Source organism: Pseudopipra pipra, chromosome 4 (genome assembly GCF_036250125.1).
Source record: "Pseudopipra pipra isolate bDixPip1 chromosome 4, bDixPip1.hap1, whole genome shotgun sequence".
Classification (NCBI taxonomy): domain Eukaryota; kingdom Metazoa; phylum Chordata; class Aves; order Passeriformes; family Pipridae; genus Pseudopipra; species Pseudopipra pipra.
In genome coordinates this window covers 64954471-64966777 of record NC_087552.1, presented here as the reverse complement: position 1 = coordinate 64966777, position 12307 = coordinate 64954471, and the positions used below count along the sequence as shown (strand labels likewise).

Below are 12307 nucleotides of genomic sequence, written 5' to 3'. Positions count from 1 at the left end.
GTATCACCCTGTTGGAATGATTAAGGATAATGAAACAGGACAGAAGAGCACATTAAACCTGGCCAGAACAACCCAAATTTTATTCACCAAAATTAAAAATGCTTAATGAGTGGCATACTCTAAGATGTACAACAACATGAGGACACAGCTGCGATGGGCAGGGCACGTCTCCAGGATGAAGGACCACCGCCTCCCTAAGATCTTGCTTTATGGTGAACTTGCCACCAGCTGCCGCAAGAGAGGAGCCCTGAAGAAAAGATACAAGGACTCCCTGAAACAACATCTCAGCCTTGGCCATATTGATCAGCATAGCTGGTCTACTCTGGCCTCCAATCGGGAGGCCTGGAGACATGCCATCTATAACGCTGCTGCTTCCTTTGAGAACGCACGCAGGATCACTCTCGAGAAGAAAAGACAACTTAGAAAGAATCGTGCCTTGCAGAATATACCTCCTAAGGAGTCTTTCTGCTGTGCCTTTTGCAATTGGACATGTCTATCTCGTATTGGCCTTATTAGCCACCTGCATGCTTGTAACAAATGTGGATAGAGCCTTTCCCAAATCTTTGTTCGCGAAGCCCAGCCATGATGACAACAGCATGAGGTACAAGCTTGTACAGAATGATGAACTTGCATCTAGAATGTTCCCCAAATATTTCTCAGAAGAGAACATTTGTGCATCTAACTAACTGTTAAAGAGTTGAAGTAAAAGGAAAGATGCTCTGACACCCAAGTGGACTAAAAAAACAGAAATATTGTTTCCTTAACTAAAGTTCTTCCCTTAGTTACATTATTCTGTGACCTCAGTTTTCCAATTTCTCTATGGACAGGGAGGAAAATAAATACATGAACTTGTCAAAGTTAGAACATGTATACCAAGGTTTCCCATATGGAAGCTTGCCCTTGGTCAATGGGCAATTCTGCTACAAACTGAACCCTGCTTTAAGCTCTTAGACAATACTTTTAATCAATACAGATTTTAGTCTCACCTTGCACTCTTGATTTAAATCTGGCTTGTATCAAGCTAAAGTAAGATGATGTTAAACCCATTTTACACCATTTTAACAAAAGGGCTTAAAATTTAGATAAATGCCGACATGCTGAGTATGTTCCAAATCCATGCTTTGGATTGCTCATTGCCGGAGGGACAGCATCTCCCGGACAAGAACGGGAAGGGCATGGGCTGCACCGAGGGTCCAGCTGAGATATCGCAGTATGTCAGCATTTACTCGGGAAACAAGTCTCCGTCCTCCAAGGAGGATTTACTCAGGGGCAGGAAGCTCAGGTTTGATCTGCCTCGCAGGGAGCAGCACTTTGGCTCACCTGCCCCTGCCGGGGAAAGGGGGAAGCTGCGCCCCCGGGGGCTGCTGCGCACACCTGCCCCATCCTGCCCTACACCCGCGGGCTGCCACACCCCGACCCCTCCCGGGGGATGCTGCGGGGGCCCCCCCGCCTTTGTTCCTCTCGCTCCGCCTCGGCCCTGTCCCCTCCCCGCGGGGCGGGGACCCGCGGGCCGGGGGCGGTGGGACCGGGCGGGCCGGCGGCTCCTCCCGCCCGTGCCCGTCCCCTCCCGGCGCGGCGCTGGCTGCGCTCCGCGGCGCTGGAGCTGCGCGGAGCCGCTTTGTGCCGCCACCCGCGGCAGGACGGCGCGAAAGGTACGAGGGCTCCGGTCCCGCTCGCCCCCCTCCCGCCCCGGGGCAGCATCCCTGCCGAGCTCCGCGGGCGGGGAGGGGAGAGAGGAGGGAAAAAAAGAGAGGGAGGGGAAGGGCTGGGTTCAGAAATGGGGCTCTTTCAGCCTCGGCTCCGCTGCTGCTCCAGGCAGCCCCGTGCTAGGAAAGCTGTGGGCTTACTGGAAAAAAAAAGCCTAAAAAGAAAGTCAGTCTCGCTGGTTTTCTTGGCCGGGAGCAGCACATGGAAAAAACTGGGAGGGAGCCCGGGCATCGGGCGGCGGCGGCTCCCCCCGGCAGCGCGCGCGGGGCGGCCCCTGCCCGGGCTTTGAAAGAGCAAAAATCCGGCCGAGAGATCCTCCGGAACGAAGCCCTCTGTCCGCCATCCCGAAACTTGCATGCCCTTCCCGGGAAAGGCACCAGCCAGGCAGCCGCGCTGCTGTTTTGTACCGCTGCGAGCTTCCTTGTTGTCTGCCTTTTGGGGTGGGCAGAGGTGGTCTGTCTGCAGGCTTGGCCATTTGATCCCGTTTCATCATAGCCGAGAGATTGCATCATGCTACAGTCCTGGAGTCAGTCAAGGCAAAGGCGAACAGAACCATCCTTCCAGATTCATCCCATTGGCTTCCCGGGCCGACCCCCTCCTTGATTTCCTGTTGAACGGAGGTTCGAGCTGAGGAGCTGCCTGCCATTGGCAGCTGGGGGGGACCGGTCACTGCGACGTGGTTCGATTTCTTCCACTGAGAGGTTTTTTTGGAAACTCAACTTTGTCGGTTCTACGCCCGTTGTGTTTTGTGTGTGTGGGTTAGAGGAAGCTTGCCGGAGATTTAGGCGGTAGGAAAATAATGGGCGGCAAAAGTGGCAGATAAACGGCCAGAAGCAGGCGTCGCTTTATAACCTGAAAGCTCTGGAGTGGCAGGAGGTGAGTGGATTTAGGCAGGCATCTCTCGGAAACCCACGCATTCACCTGCCCTGAAGGGCAGCGCTGCTGAGTGAATGCACACTCTGAAAGGCTAGACAAGGCAGATGTCAGGGGCAGAGGAGTATTTATCTCATCTCCCCTCTGGATCTTATATGATCGATTTGATGCCAACACTTGCTGTGCCTGTGCCTGTTCCGTTTATCATATGACTGAACTTTGCAGCTGAGATCCAACTATAAAATGACAAATCTCAAAGCCAGAAAGATCCAATTAAACAATGTACTGCAGTTCAGGACTTTCTAAGACGACCAGTTCTGCTGTTCTTTGTGCAGTTCTTTGTTCCATGGGGAAAAAAATGTCACGGCACAGCTTGGTTCAGTTCTCAGAGGTATCCATAACAAGTAATGATTATGCCATAGCTAGTGTCCTGCCCTTGCAGGTGATCTGCTGTTGTTTACTCCAAGTGTTACAGAACTATTCTTTTCTTTCATGAAAATAACAGTATTATGAAGCTTTTTTTTTTGTCTGCCTCTCTGAGGCAAGGGCACAAGGGAACAGCTTGGCAGCCAGATGGATCCATCCATCAGTGCTCTTCAGTATGGGCACTTGGTGCCTTTCAGTCATCCCTTATGCCTCCTGGTGGTTTCCATGGGAAGAACGGAACAATTACTTTCTCCTTTTGAACAATTTTTCCTTTTGGAACTAGGGTGGAAGAAGAGCAAATCCTGCATTAGAGCCAGAGGGAGAGCATCATGTCTTTCTGGGGCTATTGGGCACCAGATAGGTTTAAACAGAATTTGAAGTGGATTCAGAAAAGAAGCATCTTTTCTTTGTGTGTCAGGATAGCCAGTGATTGCAGTGACAAGCCTGCAAACAGAACAATGAGCAGATACTCAACTGCCTTTGATGATAGATCACACTGTTAGGTGTTTCCCAGGAAATTTGTCAGCAAAAGTCAGTGTTAGTGGTGCTCCTGGGTGTCAGGTGGATTTTGGGATTTGGAAGATCTGTGAGGTTGAAACTGCAGTATTTCTTGAAGCAGTAGTAACAAGGAGGGGGTAAAATGCAGCACTTCAATAGATCAGCCACTCACATGATTTTCAAATCTTACTATCTTGGTGTAGGTTTTCATTTTCATCTCCTGAAAGTTGAGGGGATACTGTCAGAGACACAAAACCCAAAATCAAATACTGAAGTCTCAGTGGGGACAGACTGTATTTGATACACATATGACTAACTGTGCTATTCCTTTCAGTGGTGCAAAGACAACCTGCTGTAAGCTCAGATCAGGAATTGTCTAGCCCTGCTGCTTGCTGCCGACTTCCTTGAGACATCGCCTCAGGACAAAGAGCCAGCGGTTCAGGGCTGGTTGATGCAATCTGGAGTCCACCGATTTAATTTCCATCCATTTTCAAAAGTTTTGTGTCTGATAGGGCCTTCAATGGGAGTGTGGTATCCAGGAGCCTGCCTGGTTAACTGCTTTGTTCAAAGCTGTGCTCTTTGTTTGGCGAGAAGGGGGTGAGGAGGAGGAGGAAGAGATGTACTTAATATTCATTTGCAAGACATCTCTTGCTGAAGGAGGGTGGAATGCAAGGACTTGTGGTTCCAAACTCCTGTACAGTTTAGTTCACTCTATTATGGTTTTTAGTCACAGTAAATCCTAGTATGGCAATTTTTCAAAAAAAATTATGCATCCCTTCCAGTTGCACAGTTCAACTGGTTTTGGATGTGAGTGACACCTGGCTATTGATATGACTCGGACTTCCCTGATTCATATAGGGTTTCATCTGGCACAGGAACTGTCTGTCTGATCTGGGCAGGTGACTGGGTTACACACTCAGTAGATATTATTCCAGGTTAATACACTCCTAATGTAAAATGTTCTTAGGCTCACAGTTGAACTGTACAGTCAAACCCAACAAAAATAGTAGAAAGATGTAAGTCAGCCAAAGGACTGCAGTTACTGTGGGCTCTGAACTTTCAGTGAAGGACTGAAAAAGCCAAGTCTTGAATGTACTACTACATCTATAAAGGTTATTTTCCTACTAGGATGCATCCTAAGCTGACCTTAGATCAATTTAAGTTTTTAATACCATATCTTTTGGGGGAGTGTCTGCATAAAGCCATACGGAGAACAGTCTGTCAACACAGTATGAGCAGGTGGGAAAACACGTAGCTGCAATTGCAGGGGAGTGACCCTGAGTGTGGTATGCAGGGGTTACACCAGCATGACTGTCTCACTGCACCTACCCATCTATGTATACGTAAAGGTCCTGCATTTGTGTTGCATATGGATCAGCACTGTGAAATACTATGTATATATATAGGCTGTAAAATACTGTCTGTACTATTATATGTTACATTGCTCTTGCTCGACTAGAAGATCTTTAAGGTCCTGTCCAACTCAAACCATTTATGATTCTATGATACTCTGATTAGAAGTTAACTCTTGACTCTCTAGGTTGTGAAAGACATGCTAATGGGAGTAATGCTAATGAATAGTATTGCAGGAACATAATTTGGGTTTGTGCAGAGGGGGATATCTCATAGCAGATAAGAAATTAATCTTTTGGAACATAATCCCTATTTTCCAGAGATAAGGCAAGAAATTAAATCCTGAATGGTAGGAAACTAGTTTTCTGCCATCAGTTACCCCTCTGCCACCTTAGCAGAAAGTCAGTTGTGACATGGTGGTGCACAGTAAAGTTTGACTGCTAAAGGTGCTGAGCACCCTTAACACAGCAATGTCCAAAGGAGCTGATGGTGATTACCTCTCTTAGAGTATTCTTTGGAGAATACGCTAGGCTGTGAAAAGGATGAATGTATATCTGTTGTATATTTTATCAGTGTTCATCAAGAAATCTAGGAAAGAGGCTCCTAAGAGGACTTTATCTGGTCAGTTTGATTTTGTATAGTTACCGTTCTTTGCACGTAGTGATATTTTAAAAATTGATGGTGCATGTTTGGCAGTAAAATAACCAAACTGCATAGGACTGTCTTCTCTAAATATCTTTCCTAAACTGATAAAGAAAAAAAAATTAGGGTATTATTCCTTTCATGGTGACATAGTGGTGGGATTTTTTTACTGTCTTGGGGATTTCTGCTGCCAGCATCTCTCTGCCATCATGTATTTCTGAGCTGAGTGATAAAGACTGTCTTTCTCTAAGACAGATGTTAATGGCCTTACTGTGCCAAAATCTTTATGAGTACAAAATGCTGAATAAAAATATTTCCATCCATTAATAGTGAGTGCCAGAAAAGAGTACACAAGTGGTTTCAAATTTAATGTGTAATGTAGCTGATGTCTCAAAGATAACAGCCTTTTACCCCCAAGAAATACAACACTTTGTGTATGTGAGGTAATTGCAATGAGTTTCACTGAATATATATTATTCATTAGGGAACTGTCATTATATCATGTTTGTGAATTCCCCAAAGTCTCTTATCACTCTCCTCATCACCTCTCAACATTTATGGAAAAGAGGATTTTGGTGTTCTACTTGACTTACTGATGCTCTGACTTGCTGGTAGTCGCTTCTAATAAGCATGCTTGCCTGGTTCATTTAAAATGGATGGACTTTGGGAAAGGAGCTTAATTCATGTATTCATGCTTTTGGAGATAGCAGTCCTTCATAGGGAATATGTAGTGGTATGTTATCTCAGTTTTGCAGAAAAGCAAATGGTAAAAGCTCTTTCATATGCTGTTTTCATGCTAAACTACTCTGCACTGTCTTCAGAGTATAAAGGCTCAATATTTGGCCAGTTGCTGTGGTTGGATTTTTTTTTCTTTTTTTGGTCCATTAAAGTATGTTTAAGTATCTCTTTGAAACTTATCTGGTCTCTCATCGGTTACACATGCTTATGGCATTCCTGTTGGAAATTGGAAGAGAGGAGAAGGCAAGGTAAGGAGGGAATTTCCCTGCTAATTAGCAATTAGTGGATCCAGATTTTATTTTCCTGTACCATTTTTTACCAGGAGCAGCTGCAAAGAGAGAATTACACTGTGACCTTCACAGCACTTCCTAGTGCCGTCATCCATCAGATCTGGCAGGAGCTTTATCGCATCTATCAGTGTGGCTCATAAGCCACATGCTATCTAGTCTAGAGGGAAAAACAAACAAACAATGGGAGCTACTGTAGAATTTGTTTAAAATAAAACAACCAGGAGCGAGCTTTCCCCATATGTGCCAGCTTTGTAGGCAGATTTCTATTTTACCATTTGCTGTTGGGCTGATTAATAAAATATGATGGTTGTAAAGCAGTGGAAGAGCCTTCCACTACAACTCAATGGCATTGGCGAATCATTCATAAACCATTGCAGCTTCAGCCTTTGTCAGGCAATGGTCTTCAGTCCCATTCTAAGCCTCAGCATTATTTTTACTAAGGAATTGATGCAGTTGGATTAATTTAGGTGTTTTCTGCACCTGTAAATGTTAGGGAATAAATAAGTGTTTTCAGACTTCTCTGATTCTTACATGAAATAATGTAGCTTCCTCAGATCAAGTGGTTTGCTATTTTTTTGTGGGAACATGTGCCTTTGCAGGCTACTCTAGGTCTCTTTCAGAGGCCAAGGTCAGCTGTTCAGCTGCAACATCTCCCTTTTCAGCATGCAAAACATTATTAACACTTTGTGTTTGTTTATTTTCTGTTTGGTTGGTTGGTTTTCCCTACTGACCTTGTTCTGGTTTTGGAGTTTAACTAAAATTTAAAACATTTTGTGTTTTTGGATTTTTTCATATTTACACTAAATTCACTCCCATTTTCAGATTCCTTTTCTCTCCTTTTCTTGCCAACTGCAATAGATAAAACTTTCTTGCCTTCCTTTCCAGGGCTCAGTATAGTGACAGGTTGACAGGTTGTCACTTGGTGCCTGACTTCCTTGCAAGCAAAGTCCTTGCTGACAGGTAGATGAGAGAGCAAGAAGCAATGGGAACAGGCAGAATTGCTGGTGTGTAATTCTGCCTTTACAGGCATATGCTTGTGTGTATATGTGATATATACAAATATATATGTAGATGTATCTAGATAAAGAGCGTGTATATGTATAGGTGATATATATTAGAGCTGTCCTTGTCACGCAGGTTTTCTGAGAAAAATGGCTAATTGCTAAAAAATAAATATGTTTACTGTTATACTTTCAAGTGAAAGATTGAAACTTCAAACTGGTAATGTGTATGGCCAGCAGCAGGGTATGATCTGTAAATTTTGTTGTTTTTAACGAGCCAATTCTTGGCAGAAACCATCTTGGTACCAGATTTGGGGAAGGAAGTTTGAAATGCCACATGAAATGAACAATAGCAGGTGCAAGGAAAATGCTCATAAAATGCGAAGTACATTTAGCAAAAGGTTATCTACTCTGTCAGGAAAAAAAAGGCACATGAACTGGCTAGTGGGTTATGGAAATAATGACTTTTGCGGTTTTCCTCTGTATGTGCTGTGTCAGTTTGACAGGTTTTATAGCCTCAGCTGCTGAACTGGCACTAGGCAGGGCACTGGCTGCAAACCTGAGGGAGAAGGAGCCTGCCCAAAATTATGCTGCCTGTTGTCTGTCTTCAAAGGCTAGGGCTATCCCCGAGGATTTTGGCAGCCAAGGGGAAGGTTTTGACAGTTAGACGTCCTTGGGTGGTTTTAGATGGTGCTGTCAGATGCTGTGTGCCAGCGGTGCTCGTCCTCACTGATGAGCTTGCATCAGAACTCTGGGTCCCTGCTCAGCATCTCTGCCCATGCAGGGATGGATGGTGCCAGGAGGGGCTGAAACTCTGGACCATGAGTTCCAGCAGCCAGGCACCACGGCTGCACAAACACTTGGTAGAGAGGTTTTAAGAGGCCAAAGCCATAAGTGGTCTTGTTCCCACATCATCAGGAGGAGAGGGAAAGCTGCCAGCAGGAGTTGGTCTGAGGAGCTGAGTCCTGTGTCATCATTTGGGGGCTCCTGCTTCAGTAGCTGGCTGCCTGCTGCTGGTCAGACCAAACATAAAAACATCATTTCAGCCCTGCAAGCAAATAATAAAGTGGCAGGGGGTTGAAAATAGGAGGGATAACGTAAAAGGCGAAGTGATGACTTCAGGAGCAGGGCTGCCGAGTGTCACCAGGGCAGCAGTGGCTGGGAGCTGAGGTGCAGAGGGGCCACTCTCTGATGCTGTTCTGCTGCTACATCTTAGCATAGGTCAAACAGAAAGAAATTACCCTTATGTAGAGTGGGATTTATTCTTGTAAGCCAGTCCATGCTAGGGAATAGAGCGAAATACCTACTGGATGTTGTCACTGGCTGTAAGAGATACAGGCCGAAGAAAATAAATACCTGAAAACATTAGAAGCTCAGTGATTTTCAGCTCTGTTAACACACAGCATAATCAAAAGAAATACCCTTTGGAAAATGAAAATATTTGCTGCTTGGAGTGGGGATAAAGTATTCAGGCTGAGCAGCTTCTGTGAATATACAGAACTCTTCTCCTCCTCGCCTAATCCCTGTGTCTGCACCATGTGTTTGCCATTAGGACCATGAAAAGCTGCGAGTCTCCTTAGAGAGGGGATGATGCATGCATGGTGGGTCCTTCAGGAAGAACCAGGAGAGCTGAAAGGAGAGAAGAGGCTAGGTCAGGCCACAGCATTTTGTTTTGAGCTTAACAGGAATGAAACCCACCCCGAAGAGTCTTGGGGAAAATTCTGGATGTGGGCCAGGATGAATAATGCTGATTGCGGATGGGTGGGACTGCACCTGGTTACAAAAACAATCGTATTTCCAAGGTTAGTTATTTCTTCTGAAAAAAGGGATATTTAACAAGTAAGGTTTCATTTAAAAGGGGAAAAAAAATAGTTGAAGACCTTAAAAAAACAAACCCAAATCAAAAAACCTTAAAGTCTCTCACTTTGGAAATTAATGAAAACAAGCCCCCCAAACATGCAGACAGCTGAAAGCACACACCAAAAAACTCAGATAAACAAAACAAGTGTCCTCTGGGGAAAGGAAGAGTTGTTCTCTCTCTGGGAAAGTTTGTCTGTTCCTGTGTCTGTAAACTTTTCGTCTTCTCTGGGACTTGCTGTCCTTGGTTTGCCTTTTTCAGCTTTTTGGTCTTCTTTTCCTGGAGCTCAGAAAAGTGTTTATGTGAGCACTAGACTTTAAGTAAATGAATGATGAGTGTCGTACCTCAGGGATTGGTGCTGGGACTGGTCTTTGTCAGTGACAGGGACAGTGGGATTGACTGCACTCTCAGCAAGTTTGATGGTGACACCAAGCTGTGGTGGAGCGGTTGACATGCTGGAGGGAAGGAATGCCATCCAGAGGGACTCAGACAGACTGGACAGGTAGCCCTGTATGAATCTCAAGAAGTTCAACAAGGTTATTAGCAGCCTTCTAGTACATAATGATCTTATTTGACATCAGTGAGATTAGTGCTTGGGGTTGCATACACTTTTATGCTGGTCTGCTGACTGTGAGTTCTCATGGACAGGAGGTGTGCAAGTGTACTGACCCCATATCAACTATTTTGGCCCCAAAAGCATCCATCCCACTCACTGACTTCCACATGGCTGCAGCTTGGAGCCATCAAGACACCTTCCCCCTTGTGACAACCACATCCTGAGCATTATTCCAGAGCTGATCTGGATCAAGTTGTATCCAACATACCCCAAAAATGCAGCAGTTAATTTTATTCTAACGCAAGTTCCAATTAGTCTCCTGGTCACTGCTCTTCCCGTCTGACTGTCTGCAATGACTGAGCCTCACAGTCTCTCAATACTCCAATTTCCTTCACATCCCTTTGGATCTTCTTCTTTATTGTTGTTTATAAAACACTGAGTCTAGATTTTGCATATGTGGAAAATCTTGCTGAGAGCTGTCCCCTCTTTGACCTCATCTTCTCCACTTCTCTCATTTTTGTGTTCTCTTGCTTATAGTCCAGCTATGTAACTTTTAAAAGTGATTTGAGTGTAAAAAAATAAGCTGTAATGAAGGCTTCCTGTAAACAGTAGCTCTCTCTACAACTCGAGGACGATTAGAGATACATGTAGAAGGCCCATACGACTGCCTGCCCCCAAAAAACAACTAAAATACTGATTAAATTACACAGAAAGCAAAACTTGTCTTGAAGAGGTATGATGTTTGGGGATTTCTAGACTTCTTCAACCCTTTTAAAATCCTTCATTTTTGTTCTTCCTACCACAGTAATATCTTTTTAAGCATTATGGGACTAGCTTTGCTGTACTTGCACTTGGGGATTCCTGTCTGGTTTATGGTCAGCACAGCTGCAGGCTCCAACATATAAGTGCAAACTCAGATTACCCTGAAGTTTATTGTACTTTATGAGAGCAAAGGGTGAAATCCGTCTTTGAGACTTGGGGTCATTTGGGCTAAGTTTCCTGACATACCAGCTCTTACAAAAAAACAGCTGTTCTGGGTTTTTCTGCCAGCTTTAAAGAAAAACAACCAAATAAAGAAAAAGTACTCTGCCAAATAGGGATCAAACCTTAGCTTGGTTTGAGTGTGCTTTAAGTAGTCTCAGTCTTTGCATTTACACTAGTTAAGTTCTTCTTTCTCTTCAGGGAGGTAACTTGGAAGCAGTATTTATGGACAAGTCCAGCCCTTTCCCTGCACATTGCTGTAGGGAAGGGCTGCTTCCTACTGAGGTCTAAGTGCTTCCCTTTGTGAGATAGGATCTGAACAACCCAGAGCAAGACCTAAATGTAAATAGCATGAAAGTAAAGATGTATGAAATGAAGATATGCAGCTTTCCAAGGTGTGATTGTGGAGTTGTTCTTGGCCAGGAGACATCCTCTGGATGGTCCAATCAACTGGCTGAGCCAGGAGCAGAGTTGCCCAGAGACAACATAGCAGCAATGTGTCCATGCTCAAGCTAAAGTTTGAGTTATGAACATACAGCTAAAGAAGCGTGTGATCTTCTAGCAAGTCATCATCAGTGACTTACAGAGCACTTGGTACCTTAGAGCAGCTTTTTACATGTTAATAACTCATAAAAAGTTAATGATTTCATGATATGGGATGGAGAGTAGGAACTGGAAATGGCAGATACCCAGGGTGCAAAGGGAAGAAGAGAACTGACAGGCTGCCTGAATGCTTGAAATAAATGTGTAATATAGTTGTAAGGATTTTGGTACACTGGTCACCTCTCTCATCAGCCCTGCTACTGCCTCAGCACTCCCAAGGTTTCAGTACAAAACCATAATCTTCACTTTAATGAAACGCATAGGAAGGAGAGAAGCATGTAAGAATCCTATAACATCTTTGACATTTATTGCTATTGTCACCCCTGCTTTATAAGCTTTCGTCTTAACTCCTGCAGCTCTAGTGAGTTTAGGAACACTCCTGAGCTCTGGGATGAACAAGTTTTTATCTGCTCTACCTGGGAAAAAATTTTTGACCTAAAGCTGGGTGTTGCATCCATAAGCTGCTTGTCCCACCATGTTTGAACTGCAGTTTGCAGGGACTAGCTCACCTGCCCCTTCTGCCATGCAGTCTGTGGAGCAAACATCTCACCTGCTCACCTGCTGTTTTTACAGCCCTGTACTCGTAACGTGAGTGGCGTCACTCAATGCTGTACTATTTGCTATTAAAAGTACAGACCGTACCCTTCTCCCAGTGAGCCAGTGGAGAAGAGCTGTGCAAATTTTCTCTCTCACTGACGTAGGACATGCTGAAACCCTCCACAGCTATGTCAGTTTTCTTTGATTGCATTCTCTAGGGTCAGCTGTAAGATGGTCATGACCA

The 12307-nt window shown here is 44.6% G+C and overlaps 1 protein-coding gene across 4 annotated transcripts in view; it reads left to right on the top strand.

Annotated features, from left to right (window-relative positions):
* The first annotated feature begins 1509 nt into the window (after positions 1-1509).
* AFAP1 (actin filament associated protein 1) overlaps positions 1510-12307 on the top strand; it is a 117270-nt gene continuing 106472 nt past the window's right edge. For 3 of the 4 annotated variants that reach the window (XM_064653313.1, XM_064653312.1, XM_064653311.1), the window contains exon 1: positions 1510-1652. The gene's annotated coding sequence lies outside the window, so the exon portion shown is untranslated. The remainder of the gene's footprint in view (positions 1653-12307) is intronic. The other variant, XM_064653314.1, reaches the window with a different exon arrangement.